Source organism: Lissotriton vulgaris, chromosome 8, assembly GCF_964263255.1.
Source record: "Lissotriton vulgaris chromosome 8, aLisVul1.2, whole genome shotgun sequence".
NCBI lineage: Eukaryota > Metazoa > Chordata > Amphibia > Caudata > Salamandridae > Lissotriton > Lissotriton vulgaris.
In genome coordinates this window covers 1,008,454,632-1,008,466,980 of record NC_141696.1, presented here as the reverse complement: position 1 = coordinate 1,008,466,980, position 12,349 = coordinate 1,008,454,632, and positions in this window count along the sequence as shown.

Below are 12,349 nucleotides of genomic sequence, written 5' to 3'. Positions count from 1 at the left end.
TAGGTCATATGACCAAGCTTTTCATCATTAAAATAACAAAAGTAAAATGAACCAATGAAAAGTTTTATTAACAAGTCACATGACCTGTTATGCTTACGTTACGCGCTGCGCGCCGCGCCTCGGATCACTTCCGGGTGCGCTAACGCGGCGTGTCATATAACGCATTACGCGACAACGTAGGTCAAGAATATAGTCAAAATGTCTCCACCAACCAGCGTTCGGAACACAACCCCTTTCAGCAGTCTAAAAAGTTCTGTTAAATGATAACAGAGGGGACAGGCAACAAGAACCATCAGTCAAAGAGGGGAGGGCAAGTTCTTCTCTTCCGGGTCATGTTGGGGCGCTACTGGAACTGATCGAATTGGTAGTCTACAGTGTTTCGGGATGTTTCAGACTAAAGCTGGCGTCAGCATGAGAGCACTACCATCTCGTAGCTCCGTCGTGGCCATTCCACGAGCAATCATGGCAGCCGCTCCCCACCAGAAGCCTGCGGGAGTCGGAGGCCCCCAAGACTTTTGTAGAATCTTCACGGCTGAGGGGACGCTTTCGAGAATGGGACCCAAGCCCTATCAGGGAAGCGTCCGAGTTCAAAGGTGTCCCAGGGCCATTTTAGTGGACCAGGCCCAAAACCGAAGAGCCGGCCGCCATTTTGAGAGTCCTGTGGCAGCCGCCTATCGCTGCACCGCAAGAGCGGGAGCAACTCAACTACATGATGAGCGAGACGCTGTAGTCGTAAGAGCGGGCGGTAAACTGCTGAATGGCGGAAGAGGCACAGTGTAGCAAAAGCGGGCGGAATGGCAACTGAAACGGTAAAGGGGCGCCCCACTACAGCGTGTCTTCAGGTCAAACGGATTGTGGGACAAGGTCCAGAATTGAAGAGTCATCAAAAGGCAAAAAGTTCCGCCGGACCCCGGGAGCCGGCCGCCTATGTCGCGGGCGATCTCAGGCTACACCAGTGCTATAAGACTTGGGGAGGGTGTCGGAGCCAAGCGTCTTCTCCGAGTCCATGGCCATCACACCGCCCCTCAGGGGCCTCCGTCAAGCTGTTTAGGAAGGTAACATATCACATTGTTTTCTAATGCAGTCAGGTCCACAAACGACACTCACTTACTTTGAGAATAGTGAAGCTGCAGTAGGTGGAAATAAGCTTCAGACAGTGTTAGAAGCACTGCTCAGAACTCTTAACTATGGCACCCAACATCCAGAACTTATGCCATTTGAGAATGGCAGTGACATTGAAGCAACTCAGGGACCAAAACCATTAACGTACTTTCACGTATGAAAATCTTACTTGGGGAGGGGGCAGGAGCGAAGCGCCCCCTCCCAGTCCGCGCCACCACACCGTATGTTGAAAATCTGAAGCCATCGTTCTACAAAGTGAACCAACCTTGGATTGAAAAATCTAGAAAAATGTACAAACTGAAAACCAGTTTTGGTCTGCATAGCATCAGTAGCAACGCTTGCTATCAGAGTGCATGAGTTTCATGCTCGATCGATTGAACTAGCCGGATCGGGCAATAAAAAGTATAAAATAGTTATGTAAATAGTTATTTAATAAAATGTTTTACCCTGTTTCTTTGCTGGTGTGTTGTCTATATTTTTAATATTTGCATAGTGTTTGTCGTTATTTTGGGCGGGGTGGGTGACGGAGTCGAGCTGTCTTGCAGCCCTCATGGTGTGGAGCTCAGTTCATCTCACTATTTTCGTATTTCTCATGAAGGGTTGTTCCTAATATTTCTATTTTAGCGAGGTCAAAAAGAGATCCAATTAGTGGCCTACTGATTTTGCTCGATTACTTTTATTTTTTTACACGATTTTTCACTATCTGCAAAGACTAAACAGAGTATTGCGACTTTGTGCTTGTTTGTAAATAGAGAATGATCCAAAGAGAACCAATTCTAAAACAGTAAATGCTTGGATAACAATCAATCAAATGGAGAGACAAGCAGGCACGACGGATTACAACGGGGGCAAAGGCCTGTGTTAACTACCGTTCACTATCTGCAAAGAGAGAGTACTACTAAGAGAAAAGAGGGGAGGGGGGGGTGCAGCGTTCAAAGCACATCAGCGTGCATAAATACGAAAATGTTTTTATCTATCACGTACTTGACATTTTAAAGCTTTTCATATTTGCTATTAAAAAACCAATGAAATTCACAGAAAAAAACATAGGTTATAGTGGATATATAGTTAGGAATTTGCATTTACAAAACCTTGAAAATTCAATGAAAAAACCATTGGTTTTAGGCCATATATAGTTAGGGATTTGCATTTACAAAACCTCATTTTACTCGCATAAAACCATTGAAATTCCATATATAGTTAGATGCGCTAACTATATATCGCCCACCCGCAATCCACTGCTGATGATGTCACATATTACATCATTCATGACATGGTCAGTGACATCACTGATGACATCACTGATGACAACTCAAATGACATCACTGATGACATCTCAAATGACATCACTGATGACATCACTGATGACAACTCAAATGACATCACTGACAACATCACAGATGACATCATTCATGTGTTAATACGATGAACCTCTACAGACTCTGATATATCCTTAGATACACTCAGTGAAAACAGACACTCACAGACTGTCACTCATCCATGGAGTTACTCATACACCTAGACAGTCATGCAAAGAATCAAACACACCTCCAATTCCTCAACTATACAGTTATACACACCTTACTTATTGAAACATATTCTAGTACATATTTACTCTCTTATACAATCCTTGATACATGTTCACAATGATCCATACAGCCACTCACACATTCACTGGCTGTTATGCACAGTTATTTATATATGTTAACTCTCACATGTACTGTGTTTTACATATGTACTTACTTTGACATGTAGCACTGAGATATCCATTCACTCACCAATACACTCATGCACACAGTCAACCGCCCATATAGCTGTTTCCACATGCACTCTTGAACTGATACACCTAGCGAATCAACTGCTTACACATCTATGCACAGAATCACACACCTCCCAGCCACCCACACACATACTCAGTCTCCCATACAAACACTTGAGCAACCAATGAATAACCCATATAGTTATTTATATAGCTACTGATCAACACATGCAGCAGTTTACAGAACAACAGATATAATGATACACAAATTAATACAGTTTAATCACTAACCTATGCACTCAGTGAGACACATTTAATCACTCACTCATACAGTCAGTCATGCACCTACTAAATCCTTCATCCAGACACTTATACATCCACTCATTCTTCAATATGTAAGACATATTTTAACTTTACAGAAACATACAGTCACTGGATGTTGTGATCAGTGATGTCATTTGAGTTGTCATCAGTGATGTCATCAGTGATGTCACTGACCATGTCATGAATGATGTAATATGTGACATCATCAGCAGTGGATTGCGGGTGCGCGATATATAGTTAGCGCATCTAACTATATATGGAATTTCAATGGTTTTATGCGAGTAAAATAAGGTTTTGTAAATGCAAATCCCTAACTATATATGGCCTAAAACCAATGGTTTTTTCATTGAATATATATATATATATATCCACACTGGTTTCGAAAACAATGCTACAGGCTCAATCTCGCCGTGGCACCGCCAAGAAACAGGAGACCCAGATTTCCGTGAGCAATTATTTGTTTTCTGCAACGGACAGCATAAAGTTTCGGCCTCCCAGAGGCCTTGGTCACATGGCGCCATAGAGGGCGGCGGCAGAAATTTAAAGTGCAAGTGCAAATGAAATAACCAATTACAAAGGTTGTCAGTTTAAAGCACAAGGAACATAGTAAACATACTACACATTTCCCATGATTTTCTGTGTGGTTCTTAAACAGAAAAAAGAGTATTGGGATAAATCCCTATAGGCTTGCTATTGCACATAAATCGACATGATGGATTGGGTCGCATAATACTAATGATCTGGTGCGCGCTGACCTCATGGTTAAACACAGTTTTGGGATAAATCCCTAACCATAACATTTCCTATATCCAAATAATATAAATCAATAAACATAATGTTTTTGAAACCTGACTCAGGATCACAATTGTTAGTATTGATAAATAATCTGTGCATTATTATACACATCAACATAGAATAAATAGGTGTTTTACTATAAATAATTATATATATATATATATACATATATATATATATATATATATATATATATATATATATATGATCGCTCCAAGTTGCCCACACAGTTTGAACGGCACACGAACATGGTTGAAAGGTGGCAAACCTTTAATGGCAGGGTATAAGCAGGCGCTGGTGGCAGTTTCAATCAGACAGTCACAGGTGCGAGAGCCTGACGCGTTTCAAATTCTCTTCCTCAGAGGCAATCGCTGGGTGAATGCGTGCTCCTGGATTAGTTCGCATGGCGCTGTTAATCCCGCCCCTTTATGGGCCTGTACAATGACAGCACAGCTCTATGGGAAATGTAGTCCAGGTGTTTTGAACCTTTGGATGGTAGCACTAATGTCTGTCACACAGATTTAACAAGCCCTGGATGGGCCACCGCCAACAGTGTCCGCTCTAGATCCCACAGCCGTGTTCCACATATCAGCCCCACAGGATACGAAGCCACGTGGCCCCCAGGGGACTGGGGTGGTGCCAGTTCGGCGGCTGGGCAGCCGCCCTAAATGATCGCTCCAATTTGCCCACACAGTTTGAACGGCACACGAACACGGTTGAAAGGTGGCAAACCTTTAATGGAAGGGTATAAGCATGCGCTGGTGGCAGTTTCAATCAGACAGTCACAGGTGCGAGAGCCTGACGCGTTTCGAATTCTCTTCCTCAGAGGCAATCGCTGGGTGAATGCGTGCTCCTGGATTAGTTCGCATGGCGCTGTTAATCCCGCCCCTTTATGGGCCTGTACAATGACAGCACAGCACTATGGGAAATGTAGTCCAGGTGTTTTGAACCTTTGGATGGTAGCACTAATGTCTGTCCCACAGATTTAACAAGCCCTGGATGGGCCACCGCCAACAGTGTCCGCTCTAGATCCCACAGCCGTGTTCCACATATCAGCCCCACAGGATACGAAGCCACGTGGCCCCCAGGGGACCGGGCTGGTGCCAGTTCGGCGGCTGGGCAGCCGCCCTAAATGATCGCTCCAAGTTGCCCACACAGTTTGAACGGCACACGAACACGGTTGAAAGGTGGCAAACCTTTAATGGCAGGGTATAAGCAGGCGCTGGTGGCAGTTTCAATCAGACAGTCACAGGTGCGAGAGCCTGACGCGTTTCGAATTCTCTTCCTCAGAGGCAATCGCTGGGTGAATGCGTGCTCCTGGATTAGTTCGCATGGCGCTGTTAATCCCGCCCCTTTATGGGCCTGTACAATGACAGCACAGCACTTTGGGAAATGTAGTCCAGGTGTTTTGAACCTTTGGATGGTAGCACTAATATATATATAAAAATCACATAAAAATGCTTGGCATGTTTTAAAAAATAACCTAAAATCCAATTCTCTATATACATGATAAATTGATAAACATCAATAATGCAACAACAATTGATTCACCAATACATATATATTGTATCTATGTGCAAATAAGCAAATTTATATCCTGTATCATGACACCCCCTGAATGAATGAGTGAAGAAAATTATAAAGTGCTTGATAATGTGCGCAATGGATGGTAAGGATATGTGATCAATGAAAATCATCACTTTTAGAAGAAACACACCCACCAATACCTAATTGCATTTTTTTAAAAAAAACTTTTTTTTGTTTTCTATTAAAAAGAAAAGAAATGTTGTTGACATTTGTTTGTGTTACGTAGATAAGATCTTATTCAGACTGGTCCCAGTCTGACAGACTAACACAACTGATGGTAAATCACACAGAACAATTGGATAGCTTAAACACAATTATAGGTAAGAATACAAACTTACACCAACCCGTTGGTATTACAGTGGGTTATATCCGTTTAACGTGTAAGCAGATTTTTACAGGATAGTATTACAAACACAGGCTGCCTAACCTTTGGATACCTAACTGGCAAGGTTTGGAGATAGTATTTGCCTCAGAGACAGGTGTAAAAGTCTTCCGAAGCATTAAGCCCATGTGGTGCCTTACTGTCCAACATCAGAATATACCTAGTTTCTAATTTTCTGAGTGCTGCGTCCCTATCGCCTCCTCTTCTAAGAGGTGCTACTGAATCTTTGGCATAGTACTTCAACAGAGTACTGTTGCTGTTATGGTACTCCTTGTAGTGTCTAGCCACTGGATATGCAGAGTCGTTAGAATTATTAGCCCTCAGGTGTTGGAGGACCCGTTTGTGGACTTGCAGCTTTGAGCTGCCCACATATCTCAAGCCACACGGGCACTCCAACACGTATACTGCAAATTCACTCTTGCAGGTTAGTTTTTTGTTTATCTTGCATGGGACCGCTGAGAAAGGGGTAAGGTATTCTGTTCTATTTACCCCATGGGAACATGCCTTACATGTAGAGCATTTTCTAAACCCTCTACTGCCCGCCCGCCAATCTTTAGGTGTTTCTAATTCTGGGCTTGATTTCACCAAAGCATCCTGTAAGGAGTAGGCCCTTCTATAAGTGATAGCTGGTTTTCTTGGCATGGATTCACCGATGACTGGATCACATCTCACTAGATCCCAGTATTTGTTAACTATCTTTCTGAGTGCCCCATGCTGGCTATTGAACGACCATATTAATCTAATAAGTTGCTGCATAGGCATGACAGTTGGAGCTTGGGATTTCTTGTGAAGTAAAGCTATTTCACGGGGAAGAGCATTGGCCTTGCGTATTGCAGCCGCCACTATGTTCTCACTATATCCTCGGGCCAAAAACCTAAGTTTACTTGCCTGCTGTGCTGCACTGCATTGAGACTCAGTACTGCAAACCCTTCTAATCCTGAGCATCTCCCCATAAGGGATGCTCCTGATTAAATGCGGCGGATGGTGACTCTGGGCGTGCAGTACTGTGTTCCCCGCCGTAGGCTTCCTGAACAACGCTGTTTCCAGATGGCCATTGATGATCTCAATTGAAACATCCAGGAAAGTTGCGTGATGTGCACTGATGTTGGAAGTAAATGCCAAGTTGTAGTTATTGATGTTTAACTGGGTAATAAAGGCCTCTGCCTGTGTGAGTGTACCATGCCAGATCATAAAAACATTGTCGATGTATCTATACCACCGAACGATGTGATCCCTGCAAATAGCCGAGTGTTCGCCAAAGAGGACCTGTCTCTCCCAGTATCCCATATGAATACAGGCATAACTGGGAGAGAAACAGGCCACCATGGCTACTCCCCTGACCTGTTGGTAATGTTGTTTGTTAAACATGAAGAAGTTATTATTCAGGCAGAAGCTCATCATAGACAGTAACATCTTGTTGTGTTCTACAAATTCAATCTGTCGTTGACCCAAGTAGTATGCAGCAGCCCTCAACCCATCCACATGTACAATACTCGTATATAACGCTGTAACGTCAAGAGTAATTAACAAAAATTCTGGATCCCATTGTAGCTCCCTGATATTCCTCAAAAAATCACTGGAATCCTGGATGTAAGAGGGCAACCCACACACAAATTCATGTAGGAACAAATCCACATAAACAGTAGTTTTTTCCAACAGTCCCCCACATGTAGAGATGATGGGCCTGCCAGGGGGTTTGTTTGGGTTTTTGTGGACCTTGGGAATCAGATATAAGACGGGCATGATGGGATGCTCATTTTTAAGATATTTCAGTTTGTCCATGCTGATGAGGCCCGATGAGCTCCACCCCATCAACAATGAATAGAAAGTTAGTTGGGACTTCTTAACTGCTGCCACATCACAATGTCTGTAGCATGAGGCGTCATTCAATTGTAGTAACGCCTCCTCCAAATAGAGATCTCTTGCCCATAGGACGATGTTGCCCCCCTATCTGATTGACGTACAATGACATTCCCACATTTCTGTATTTTGGCAACCAAATCAGTATATTTGCGGTTGTGCCTGTGTTTGTACTTATTGTTCTTAAGTGTTTGTTCATATAGGCCCTTAATGTCCTTGACGGCTGCCTCTTGAAAAATGTCTATATTGTCATGCAACATATGTGGTGTATATGTTGAGCGTATCTTAAAGTTCGTGAGGCCACCAGTGGCCGTAGCAAGCTGGGTGCTGGGGCTCTGTGATAAAGATTGTTCTAGTCGTAGTCCCTCCAGATCTTGTAGCAATGGCATATCATTAGCTATGAGGGCTGGACTACTGATGTTTTTGTCAGTTCTCACTTCCGCCTTGCGAGATTTGTTGTTTGCAAAATGCTTTCTGAGTTTAAGCTTTCGCGTAAATTTGAACAAATCAATGCGTGTATCAGCATAATTGAAGTTCCTGGGGGGGCAGAATGACAGCCCCAAAGAAAGAGTCTTCAATTCCAAAGGCGTTAGTGTCATGGAAGTGAGATTGATCACAGAGAAATTTGCATCATCATGCACTCCTACTGCTGTTTCTTTTTGTTCCACTGTTTTTTGTAAGTCTTGCGTTTTGGTATTGCGCCTTGCGTTTGCTTTGCGACGCTCTCTCCGTTTTGTGTTGGGGCTTTTTTGCCGTTTGAGGATCCACCCTGGGCCGTAGTGTGTCGCGCCTGTCCTGACTCACACACTCCAATTCTTGTGCCAGGGTGAACCGGGTAAACCCCAACCCAGACCTGGTTCTGCCTGCCTCATATTCTGACCTGCTATCAATGTTTGAGCTAAGGTCTGCATTTGAAGAGCTGGCCGGCGAAACCGATCTCTGGGCACCACTAGTAACAGAAGCATTGCAAGCAGTGGGAGGCTGTGCCATTTTCCTAGCGTCATACTTGCACGCAAATGTAGACATGCGCCCTTCAAGATAGTCATTTTTGTCACGCTGGAATTTAAACTGTTTTCTTTTGATGATCGTGTCTTCTTCCTTTTGCATACGGGCCATCATTTCCTCCCTTAGTTTCTTGCATTCCGGGGCACTCTCCACGCCCATTCCATCTATTTCTGCATTCAACTCATCTATCTGCTTCTGTATCTTTATGCAATCTGATTCCGCATAGCGCACCAGGATTTGAACCAGTCTTTTGGAGGAATCCAAATTACATTCGGCCCATTCCCTAATCATCTCGGGGTCAGGTTGATCATAGCTTGGGGCCAGCATTACTCGTATTACCATATATATATATCCAAACCAAGTTTAGTTCTGTTGACGCTGGCGCTCTACATAATGCGCTGTGAATTTCCCTTCGGCAGGGTCCAGCCGATAATTGATTACACAAATATCCAATCCTTCAATCGGAGAAGTAAGAAAGCACATAATCGAGTGTTTTTAGGAATTACAGCGACTTTATTTTAGACGCTTGACTCGCCCAACGCGTTTCACCTCACAATGCGTGTTCACTTCTACAATTGAAGGATTGGATATTTGTGTAATATATATATATATATATATATATATATATATATATATATATATATATATATATATATATATATATATATATATATATATATATATATATACATTCACTGAAAAAACCATAGGTTATAGACCATATATAGTTAGGAATTTGCATTTACAAAACCATGAAAATTCACTGAAAAAACCATTGGTTATAGACCATATATAGTTAGGGATTAGCATTTACAAAACCTTAATTTACTCGCACAAAACCATAGAAATTCGCATATATAGTTAGTTGCAATAACTATATATCGTGCACCCGCAATCCACTGCTGATGATGTCACATATTACATCATTCATGACATGGTCAGTGACATCACTGATGACATCACTGATGACATCTCAAATGACATCACTGATGACATCACTGATGACATCACTGATGACAACATCCAGTGACTGTATGTTTCTGTAAAGTTAAAATATGTCTTACATATTGAAGAATGAGTGGATGTATAAGTGTTTGGATGAAGGATTTAGTAGGTGCATGACTGACTGTATGAGAGCATGATTAAATGTGTCTCACTGAGTGCATGGGTTAGTGACTAAACTGTCTTAATTTGTGCATCATTATTTCTATAGTTCTGTAAACTGCTGCATGTGTTGATCAGTAGCTATATGAGTAACTATATGGGTTATTGATTGTTTACCCAAATATTTGTATGGGAGAGTGAGTGTGTGTGTGGGGGTGGCTGGGAGGTATGTGACTCTGTGCATAGATGTGTGAGCAGTTGATTCAGTAGATGTATGGGTTCAAAAGTGCATTTGGAAACAGCTGTATGGGCGGTTGACTGTCTACATGAGTGTATTGGTGAGTGATTGGATTTCTCAGTGCTACATGTCAAAGTAAGTACATATGTAAAACACAGTACATGTAAGAGTTGTAAGAGTTGACATATATAAATAACTGTGCATAAGAGCCAGTGAATGTGTGAGTGGCTGTATGGATCATTGTGAACTTGTATCAGTGATTGTATAAGAGAGTAAATATGTGTTAGTATATGTTTGATTAAGTAAAGTGTGTATAACTGTACAGTTGAGGAAATGGAGGTGTGATTGATGCTTTGCATGACTGACTAGGTGTGTGAGTAACTCCATGGATGAGTGACAGTCTGTGAGTGTCTGTTTACACTGATTGTATCTAAGGTTATATTAGAGTCTGAACAGGTTCATCGTATTATCACATGAATGATATCATCAGTGATGTGATCAGTAATGTCAAATGAGATGTTATCAGTGATTTCATCAGTGATGTCATTTGAGATGTCATCAGTGATGTCATCAGTGATGTCATTTGAGATGTCATCAGTGATGTCATCAGTGATGTCACTGACCATGTCATGAATGATGTAATATGTGACATCATCAGCAGTAGATTGCGGGTGCGCGATATATAGTTATTGCAACTAACTATATATGCGAATTTCTATGGTTTTGTGCGACTAAATTAAGGTTTTGTAAATGCTAATCCCTAACTATATATGGTCTATAACCAATGGTTTTTCAGTGAATTTTCATGGTTTTGTAAATGCAAATTCCTAACTATATATGGTCTATAACCTATGGTTTTTTCAGTGAATTTCATTGGTTTTTTAAAAGCTAATATCTATAGCTGTAAAATATATTCTTTAATACGTGACGTATCACGTAGCCACGTGAGACGCCTCATGACGCGTCGCATAAACGTGACGTATCGTCTCTGCAGCTCAAACAAAACCCGTAACGTAAGCGCGCCAGAGCACGCTTACAGATATATATATTTTTTTTAACCTTAATTAGACAAAATCCACACGTGCACATATCTTGAGGCCTTGCAAAGGCACATCAAACAAACAGTCCCTACAATTTTGCCAAGTTTGGTGGAAATCTATATAATATTAAATTTTATTTTACTGTTTCTCTTGGTTTTCCCCTTGTTAAGCTCACCGGAACGCTACCCGGTACGCAAACCGGACGCTCCAAAAACACAAGATGTCGGACTCCCGTTACGCTGCCGGTTACCTGCCCAGTTGGCGTACCGGGAAGCGCCTCTACCGCAAAAAATCGCAATTTTCTTTTTTTTTCTTTTGCCCCGCGGGGCACTTTAATATCCCCCTCATCAATCCTAGGGGGTCAGGAGGGGTCTACCTTGCCCCCTTTCCTTCATTTCCCCCTTCGTTTTTCACCACCTCTTGTCTCTCGATCCTACCGAGAGACAAGATGGCGGCCGCTCCGGACTGTTTACAATGTTGACAGCCAATCAGCTTCTCCTCAGACTCCCGTTACGCTGCCGGTTAGCTGCCCAGTTAGCTGCCCGGTTCGCGTACCGGGACGCGCCTCTACGGCGAAAAATCACAATTTTTTTTTTTTTTTTTTAGCCCCGTGGGGCACTTTAATATCCCCCTCATCAATCCTAGGGGGTCAGAAGAGGTCTACCTTGCCCCCTTTCCTTCATTTCCCCCTTCGTTTTGGCCTCCTCTTGTCTCTCGATCCTACCGAGAGACAAGATGGCGGCCGCTCCGGACTGTTTAGAATGTTGACAGACACCGGAGAGCCAATCAGCTTCGCTTCGCAAAGCTCCGTTACGCGAAAAGTACGCGAACTGGTGCGCTATCCGGTACGCTGTCACAGATATATCTGTTTTTTTAAACGTTAATTTCTCAAAATCAACTGGAGCACATATATTGAGACCCAGCAAAGGCACATCGAGCTAACAGTCCCTACAATTTTGCCAAGTTTCGTGCAAATCCATTCAGCCGTTCGAGCTAAAAGTGAGGCCAAACGCCCTATGGAAAAATAAATGGGAAAAACGCGTTTTGGTACCCCCCTTTTTTCTCGGCCCCCCCTTGACGGAACCCCCCTAAATTTTTAGGGGCTGCTCAGAAACAAGATGTGCCATTTTCCT